The following is a 10,456-nucleotide window of genomic DNA, read 5'->3' as shown; positions in this document are numbered from 1 at the left end:
ACTCCCAGTTTGTGGGCTCCTGGAAGGCTTTGAAGCCTCTGGCATTACAGCTCTGTTTAATGGCTGGGCTGCTAATTTGGTTTTACATAAAGGGCCAGTACACACATTATATCCATGGGTTTAGCCACCTGTCTTGCTGGAAGTGGGACAGTGCAGGGTTGAACACAGAGGCTGGACTCAGCCATGCACCTTGTCCTAGGACTATCTAACTCACCAGGAAATCTCATCTAGGAAATTCATCTTAGCAGTAGGAGGAATCTGAAACACGTTTTTGAGTCACTAAGAGAGGACAAGTAGGCAAAAGATTACACAATATATTCTTACTCTTGAGTTTTGGTTCTTTAGAGATCTTCAAGTTATTTCTAGAAAATTTCTAAAGCCCCAAAACTTTGCAAAGCCCCTGAGTTGGCATGGAATCTCTGGGCAGGAGGCAACATCTACACTTGGATGGTGAGTGAGTCTTAACATCTATGTTGCAGAGAGATGCAGAGATGCAGCACGAAGCCATGTGGGCTGTTCACTACACAGCTCCATAGCATCTTCCTCATATACAATAGAGATAAGGACACCCCTTAAACATGTACAGGGAAGTATGCCTATGTTGATAGTGCCCAGGTGGAAGGTTTAATCTGCTATGAAGTCTTGAGTGTTTCCCAACCTTGTATGTGCCATAGCACACATAGGACATGTGCTATACTAGGATACTAGGATACATAGACAAAGCTGTTAACGATGAGATACTTGGGTTCAGGCATTTCAGCTGTCCAGGGCCCTGCCCTGTTGATTTTCTCTAACCCAATCTTTGTATGTCAGGAGCCATGGAACTGATGTTAGTAAGCTCTAGTCTGCAGATGCAGGCTCATTACCACTTAGAAAAGCACTTCAGAATTTGCTGAAACTCTTTGCTGAAACTTTTTTTCTCCTAACACAAAAGCATCGAGCTGTATTTAGAAGTGTATGGCTCACAGAAAATAATAATAATGATTAAAATTAAGACCATTTGTTCAAACCACATAGAATTAGGTAAAATGGGGTAAATTAAAAATCTCACAATAGTAGTTCAGAAGAATTATTTGAGTGAGCAAATATTTAATAGTCATTAAAAATGTTAAACAAAGAGTGGGTTACTCTAATGCAATGTTCTCTTTGGCTCTTTTGGTTATATAAGTAAAAAATATAGTAAATTGGAGTAAAAAATAATTGATGAGAATAAGAATAGTTATATAGGTCTCTACTGACTTTTTCCAAATATTCAGTTCCGTCATGTATGTGTTGCTCCCCTGGATACAAAGACTAAAGCAAAGATGCTCTGGGCATCTCCACTGACCTCCTAGTCCCATCCGTTCATTCAACAAATACTGTATTTCACCAACTCTAAGAGCCATCAGTTGTAAGGCATGCCATTATTCTATGTACCACAAGGGAAAACTAATGCCAATTAATCCAAGATATGTCATTAATTTCAAGACACAGCAACTTCAAAGATTTTTATGTGAAAAAAAAAAAGTGCATCTTAGAATTGAATAAAAATGGCATTCATTAAGGTAGTGCATAGCTCCAAGAATGAGCTTGCAGGTTCCAGGGACAGACCCCGGGTAACATCCTGGCTTCCCCTCTAGTGACTTTGAGTGTTTTGTGCCTGATATAGGAATCTGTAAATTAGAGTTAGAGAAGTCCCTATCCCAAGGGAGAGAGTTGTCTGCATTAATGAAATTAAAATGAGTCAAAAGCTACAAATGAGTTGTGGAATAATAGATTTTGTGTGTTCACTTATTTGTTTCTTAATATCGCTCCAGCAGCTGTGTGGAGAATGTAGGAAACAGGGAGGCCAGTTCGGGACTGTTATGAAATAGTTAGGGGACTAGCATAGCAATAATGGGGACTTGGAGGAAGGTGGTAACAAAATCTGAGAGAACTGGACATGTGCAAGATCCATAGTGGAAATGATACAAGTTTTTTGATAGATTACATGTGGGTGATGAGGAAGAGAAAGTCAGGGATACGTCCTAGGTTTTTGTTTGAGCTGTTTGATGGTGCCATTTATGGAGATAAAGAAAATTGGAATAATCATATGTTCTGTTTTGGAGTTATTTATTTTGGGAGATCACCTGGGAAGTTGGTTTAGAAGACACATTCCATGGTCCTCTCCATGGAAAGTCTAATTTAATAGATTTCTCATCAGAGATTCCAATATACTGCATTCAGATTGGAGAATATCATGTGTAAATGTATGTATAAGATAAATTGACAGTTATACTCATTTGCATTCAAATTATATATATGTATTTCTTGTACCTGAAAAAAAACATAGTAATCTGAAATTTTATATATATCTCAGAAGAATGAAGTTGTATATGAAAGTTTTCTCTGTAATGGTGGTCTTCCGTCTGGCTTTAGGGCTTTTGTAGCAGCAGTTACCATGTCCTTATTCCCTCCTTCCTCCAGCCTACACAGGTAACTCCTCATCCTTAGTGGATCAACTCCAATCTCACCTCATCGAGGAATCTTCTTGGACTCCCGAGAGCTCTTTATGTTACATGTGTTCATAGCACTCTATACAGAGCACATTTATATATTTATAGTGTGTGTGTGCTTGTGCATGTGAGAAAAAGAGAGAGAGAGAGAAATTATTTTATTACTTACACCCTTATCCACAAACTAGAAATGTCTAAGGAGCAGGAACCATTTTTGTGTTGTTTTATTTACCATTTTATCTCCAGCACCTAATACAGTGTCTGGAATGTATTAGGTCTTCAATAAATAATGGGGTACAAATGAATACATGTAATTTCTTATTCAGTTCCAAGTGTAATTATTTTTCTCTTGATTGGTGGCTGTTCATTGATTTCTAGAAGGGTATTCATTTACCCTTACAAACAAATGAAAGAGAAAGAAAACAATATGATTAAGAATATAAGAAAAATAATTGGTCTGACAAAAGTCCTTACATAAACTTAAATGTCAGCAATAACGAAAATCTATCGAACCTCCTTTTCAAATCTTTGTGGAGTCGTACTCTTCCAAAAAGGTATTTTAAAGTGCTCATAAGATGTTAGTGTTGAATGAGAACTTTTGGTAAAACTATATTGAGTACTTTTCATGAAAGGAACCATTATCCACTAGGAAACTGGAGTTTAATATGTCCTACTGCTTCCCTTAAGGCAACACAGCCCAACTTTATTGAGATATAATTTACATGTAATATTGTTTAATTTTAAGGTGTTCAATACGATAATGTGAGACACTTATATATTACAAATGATGACTACAGTTTGGTTGGTTAACACCTCTATCATTTCACATTATTATTATTTCTTTTTTTGTGGTAAAACATTTAGGATCTAGTCTTCTAGCAACTTTCAAGTATATAAGACAGTATTGTTAACTATAGTCACCATGCCGTACATTAGATCCTCAGAACTCATTTAGAGATAATGTGAGACACTTATATATTACAAATGATGACTACAGTTTGGTTGGTTAACACCTCTATCATTTCACATTATTATTATTTCTTTTTTTGTGGTAAAACATTTAGGATCTAGTCTTCTAGCAACTTTCAAGTATATAAGACTGTGTTGTTAACTATAGTCACCATGCCGTACTTTAGATCCTCAGAACTCATTTAGGGTACTTGAAGGGAACTTGAAAGTTTGTACCCTTTGACCAACATCCCATTTCCCTCACTCTCCATCCCCTGGAAAGCACCCTAAGTTTCTATGAGTTCAGCTTTGTTAGATTCTACATATAATTGAAATTGAACAGTATTTATCTTTCTCTGTCTGGCTTATTTCATTTAGCATAATGCCCTCAAGCTTTATCCATGATGCCACAAATGATAAGATTTCCTTCTTTTTCATGGCTGAATAGTATTACATTGTATACGTATGTATGCATGCATGCATGTATGTATATGTGTGTGTATAAATATACACATCATATCTTCTTTATATATTTATCCATAGATAGATACTTAGATTGTTTACATGTTTTGGCTATTGTGAATAATGCTACAAAGAACATGAGAATGAAGATATCTCTTTGAGATTCTAATTTCATTTATTTTGAAATGAAATTGCTGGATTATATGGTATTTCTATTTTTAATGTTTTTTTGAGGAAACTCCATACTGTTTTCCATAGTGACTGTGTCAATTTATATTTCCACCAACAGTGTCCAGATGTTCCCTTCTCTCCATATCTTTGCCAATATTTATTCTTTCTTATCCCTTGGATAACAACCATTCCAACATGTATGAAGTGATACGTCATTGTGGTTTTGATTTTCATTTCCTTGATGATTATAGATGTTGAACACATTTTTATGTATTTGTATGTTCTTTTTTTTTTTTGGAATGTTTATTCAGTTCCTCTGCCTATTTTGTAAACAGAATATTTTTTTTGCTATCAAGTTATATGAGTTTCTTGTATATTTGTGATATTAACCCCTTCTCAGATATATGGTTTGAAAATATTTTCTCATATTTTGTAGGTTCCCTTTTTATTTTGTTGATTGTTTCTTTTGCTATGCAAGTTTTTAGCTTTTGTATGTAGTCTCATTTATTTATTTTTGCTTTTGTTGCTTTTGCTCTTGGTGTCATCTCCAAAAAAATCATTGCCACGACCAATGTGAAGGAGATTTTTCCATACATTTTCTTCTAGGTTTATGGTTTCAGATCATATGTTAAGTCTTTAATCCATTTCAAATCAGTTTTTTTTGAGTGTTGTAAGATATTGCTCCAATTTTATTTTTTGCATGTAGATAATACAGTTTTCCCAACATTATTTATTGAAGAGACTATCCTTTCCTACTGGATATTCTTGGCTTCTTTGTCAAATACTAGTAGATGTAAAGGTTTATTTCTGGGATCTCAATTCCATGGTCTATGTGTCTATTTTTTAAGCCAACATCACACTATTTTGAATATCATGCTTTGTAATATAATTTAAAGTCAGGAAGTGTGATGCCTTCAGCTTTGTTCTTTCTCAAGATTGTTTTGGCTATTTGGGGTCTTTTGGGGTTCTGTATAAATTTTAGGATTGCTTTTTAAATTCCTGTGAAAAATGTCATTGGAATTTTGATAGGAATTTAATTGAATCTATAGTATGGACATTTTAACAATATTCTTCCAATCCATGAACACAGGATAGCTTTCCACTTATGTGATCCTTTAATATCTTTCATCAAAGTCTTATAGTTTTCAATGTACATATATTTCACCTTATTGGTTAAATTCATTTCTACATATTTTATTTTTTATGCTATTGTGAATGGTAATGTTTCCTTGATTACTTTTTCATATATATTGTTGTTAGTGTATAGAAACACAACTAATCTATATGTTGAATTTTTATCTTCCAAATTTACTGAATTTGCTGATTCAGTCTAACAGATTTTTTGGTGGAGTCTTTAGGATTTTCCATATATTAGATCATATAATCTGCAAAGACAATTTTGCTTTTTCCTTTCCTGTTTAGATGTATTTTATTTTTTTTCATTTATTTACCTGATTGCATTGGCTAAGACTTCCAATACTTTGTTAACAAGGATGGTGAGAGGCGCACTCTTTTCTTGTTTCTGATCTTAGAGGAAAAGCTCGAAAGCTTGGACCATTCAATATGATGTTAGCTGTGGGCTTCTCATGTATGGCATTTATTACTTTAAGGTATATTCAATATATCCAATTTGTTGAGAGTTTTTAATCGTGAAAGAACACTATATTTTGTCATTTATTTTCCATCTATTGAGAGTATTATATTATTTTCATCTTTCATTTTACTGTTTGGTATATCATATTTAATGATTTTCATATATCAAACCATACTTTTATCCCAGGGATAAATCACACTGGATCGTGGTGTATGATCTTTTTAATGTGCTGTTGAATTTGGTTTGCTATTTTTTTTTTTTTTTGAGAATAGTTTTGGATTCAGTCTCCTTTTCATTTTTTATTTTATGTATTTGAGTCTTCTGTCATTTTTCCTTATTTTAGCTAAAGGTTCACCAATTTGTTTATCTTTAAAAAAAACAGCTTAATTTTGCAATTTTTTTTTCTATCACTTTTCTGGACTCTATGTCATTTATTTCTACTCTGATCTTTATTATTTCCTTCCTTATGCTAACTTTGGATTTAGTGTTTGTTTGTTTTTTTCTCCTAGTTCCTTGATGTGTAAAGTTAGGTTGTTTTTTTGAGATCATTTATTTTTCTTAATGCAGGCATTTATCACTATAAACTTCCTTCTTAGAACAGCTTTTGCTGTACCCCATAAATTTTGGTAAATTGTGTTTCCATTCTTGTTTGTTTCAAGATATTTTAAAATTTCTCTTTTGAGTTTACCTTTGACCCATTGGTTGTTCAGGAGTATTGTTTAACTTGCACATAGTTGAGTATTTTCCAGCTTTTCTCCCATAATTGATTTTTAGTTTTGTATGTGGTGTTCACGAAAGATATTTGATATGATTTTAATCCTCCTACATGTGGTAAGACTTATTTTATGACCTATCATATGACCTATCTGGGAGAATGTTCCATGTGCATTTGAAAAGAATGTGTTTCCTGCTGCTGTTGGCTGGAATGTCTGTATATATCTATTAGTTCAATTTGGCTAAAGTACACTTCAAGTCCAACATTTTCTTATTAATTTTCTGTCTGGATGATATGAACATTGTTGAAAATGGGGATATTGAAGACCCCTACTATCATTGGATAGTTTCCTAATTCTCCCTCCAGATCTATTACCATTTATTAACTATATTTAGATCCTCTGATGTTGGGTCTCTATATATTTATGATTGTTATATCCTCTTAATAAATTGACCTCTTTATCATTATATAATGACCATCTTTGTTATTGTTATCGTTTTTGGCTTTAGTCTATTTTGACTAATAGAAGTATAGCTACCCTTGTTCTCTTTGGTTTTCACTTGCATGGATTATCTTTTTCCATCCCTTCACTTTGATCCTATTTATGTACTTAAAGCTGAAGTGAGTTTCTTGTAGGCAACATATAGTTGGCTCTTGTTTTTATATACATCCAGCCACTCTATGCCTTTTAATTTTAAAAATTTAATCCATTTACATTGAGTGATTATTGATAGGTAAGGCCTTACTAATGCAATCTTATTGTTTTCTGACATTTTTATAGTTTGCTTATTTCTTTCTACCTCTCTTAGTGCCTTCTCTGTAAATTGATGACTTTCTGTAGTGATATAATTTGATTCCCTTTTCTTTATCTTTCATGTATCTATATAGGTTTTTCTTTGTGGTTGCCATGAGGCTTACATAAAACATCTAATAGATATAACCTATTTTATGCTAACAACTTAAGTTTTAATACATGCAAAATCTCTACCTTTTTACTCACCCTTTTATATTTTTAATGTCATAATTTAACTCTTCTTATACTGTAAGTTCATTAACATATTATATTACTGCAGTTAATTTTAGACTCTTGCTCTTTAACTTTATACTAGAGTTAAGTGGTTAACATACTGCCATATAACAATATTAGGGTGTTCTGAATTTGACTATATACTTACTCTTACCAGTGCTTTGTATATTTTATATATTTTCATGTTATTAATTAGTGTCCTTTTATTTCAGCTCGATGAGTCTAGTAAGGCAAGTCTAGTGGTGCTTAACTCTCTCAGTTTGTATTTGTCTTGGAAAGTCTTTATCTCTCTTTCATTTCTGAAGGACAGCTTTGCCAAATAGAGAATTCTTTGCTGCAGCTTTTTTGTTTTTTGTTTTTTGTTTTTTGTTTTTTCTTTTATCACTTTGAATATAGCATCCCTCTCTCTTGGCCTACAAAGTTTCTGCTAGGAAATTCACCTATAACCTTAGGGAATTTCCCTTGCAAATTATAAGTATCTTTTTCTATCTGCTTTTAAGATTCTTTGTGTATGATTTTGACAGTTTTATTGTAATGTGTCTTGGAAAAGTTCTCTTTAAGTTGCATTTGTTTGGTGACCTGTGAGCTTCATGAACATGAATAGCCAAATCTCTCAACAGATTTGGGGAGTCCTGCACCATTATTTATTTAAATAAGTTTTCTGTCCTCTTCTCCTTCTGAGACACCAGTAATTTGCTTCTTTGGATGGTATTCCATAGATCGTGTAGACTTTCTTTACTCGAATTCATTCTTTTTTTCCTCTGTTCCCCTCTGGGTAATTTCAAAGGTCCTGTCTTCTAATTCATGAATTCTTTTGCTTGATTCATTTTGATGTTGATGGCTTCTATTGCATTTTTATTTCATTCATTGTATTCTTAAGAATTTCATTTGGTTCTTTTTAATGATTTTAACTGTTTGGTAAACTTTTCACTTTGTTTATATATTGTTTTCCTCATTTTGTTGACTTGTCTTTCTGAATTCTATTGTAGCTTACTGAGCATCTTTAAAATAGATATTTTGAATTATTTATCAGAATTGATTTTTTTTTTTATCAAAATCAGAGAACTCCATGTCTTTGGGGTAGGTTACTGAAACGTTATTGTGATCCTTTGTTTGTGTCATGTTTCCTTAAAATTTTTGAATGTACCTTGAAGTCTTACATTGTTCTCTTCATATTTGCAGTAGTAGTCACCTTTACAGTATTTACTAAATTGCTTTAAGAGAGAAATACCTTCCATCAGCTTTGCTAGGAATTCTGAGGTGCTATAATTGCTTCACGCTTCTTGGTCTCTCGCTTGTAACAGAATTCATAAACTTGTATGCCTTCTCTTGATCCTGTAATGTACCAGGACAATTGCTTGCACCTCCATTTTGCTTTACCAAGAGTAACACTAAAGATCAAGTTTGTGGATTCTCCTTGGCCTTCAGATTTGTGCTAGCTTTCTGTGCTTGCTCACTAGCCATTTACCAAAGCTCACTCTCGCCAGTGTCAGGAGCATGCATAGAAAGCTGGTCCTAGGATGTGTGGGCATGTGGGGGTGAGGCATACAAAATGCTGGGGAGAGGCCATAGGCCAGTTGAGGGGATCCATGGGTGAGATGTCATCAGCATTTCATTAATGGAGATTGCAGCCAGTTTGTAAGATTCTTGTCCTTTTTAGTGCCCTCTTAGAGTGCTATCTGTTACTTTCCTAACATCTCCCAGCCCTCCAGTCATATGGCTTATGGTTTAGTATTCTAGATGGATGAGAGTGAAATGGGCCCCTTGGCAATGTTCCACATACCTGGGGAAGATGAGTGCCTATTCACACCCTCTTAATCTTCCCTACAGGAGAAATCATGGGCTGAGAAGGTCTCACTTGGCACTCAGCTGTGCTGTCTTGGGGAAATGAGTTACATGGGTAAAGTCAAATTGTTGCTCTTTCCTTCTCCAAGGCATCCAAACTAACATTTTTAGCTCTAATACTTTGCTGGTACTTCTCTGCTGGAAATCTGGACTTTGCAAAAGCTCTCAAGTTTGTGGTTTATTGTTTAAGATGGTGCTCTCCAGGAGCTCCTGGACTGTGGTGAGATGGGCTGGAGCCAGTTTACAGGCCACTGCAGGGTCCACAGCCAAGACTGAGGGCTGTATGCTTATTACCTGATGCGCAGGTGTACAAGATTACTCTTGGTCCCTTGGCATATGCTACTAGATCCCACAGTTCCCACAAATGCACTTTTGCTTGTGAATGGATGCCAAATGTTGAAGGGGGTAAGAACAAGGACATCTGATTAGTCATGTTGCTGACATTACTCCTTAAAGAACTTTTGAAGTAATGGAACCTGTTTTTTGCTTGTTTGTTTGTTTGTTTTTGGTATATGTTCTGTTTATGTGGCTACTCAGGGTTACTCAACAGATGACTAAAACTGAAAACTGTGCCTGAGTCCAACCAATTATCCTAACTCAAGTTAACCAAGTTGCTTGGATCTGTTGATGCAACGTGTGGCATAAAACTGTCTCAAATGTCAATGAAGCCCTAGAAAATGGCTAGTGTATAGTTCAGGGCACTGCCTATCTAATGTAAGGTATTAGTAATGCATCTTCCAAGGTATTAATGCAACCGGATCAAATTTCTTTCTGCTAAGTCAAAAAGTTACCCTCTAAATACCTAGTATAAACAAAGGGGTATGACAACAACCTTGTGAAATTGAATTTTTTTTTTCAACTTGGTTTTTCTTGGATATCTTGTTTTTTAGGTTATCAGTGCAAAGATAGGCTATACTGGAGGAAGGGACTGGGGAAGAAAAAAGGAGATAGAGGGAAATGTACAGAAAAAAAATGTGAATAAAGAAGACATGGATGAACTAGGTTAGTGGGTTATTTAGTCAGAAAGTCTTTCTCATTGATATTTCAGAGATGTGCCTTAACACTACTGTGTTTGTTAATGAAAATAGCCTCTGCTTCTACTCAGAAATTTCAACTTGATTCCCATTGTTCTGGAGCACAGATTATTTTATGTCATGGATTCTACTTGAATGATTATAGTTTTATATTTTTGACAAGCAATGATGAGACATTAATATAGA

The sequence above is a fragment of the Pteropus alecto genome, unplaced genomic scaffold, assembly GCF_000325575.1.
Source record: "Pteropus alecto unplaced genomic scaffold, ASM32557v1 scaffold210, whole genome shotgun sequence".
Lineage (NCBI taxonomy): Eukaryota > Metazoa > Chordata > Mammalia > Chiroptera > Pteropodidae > Pteropus > Pteropus alecto.
This window is presented reverse-complemented; position numbering follows the sequence as displayed.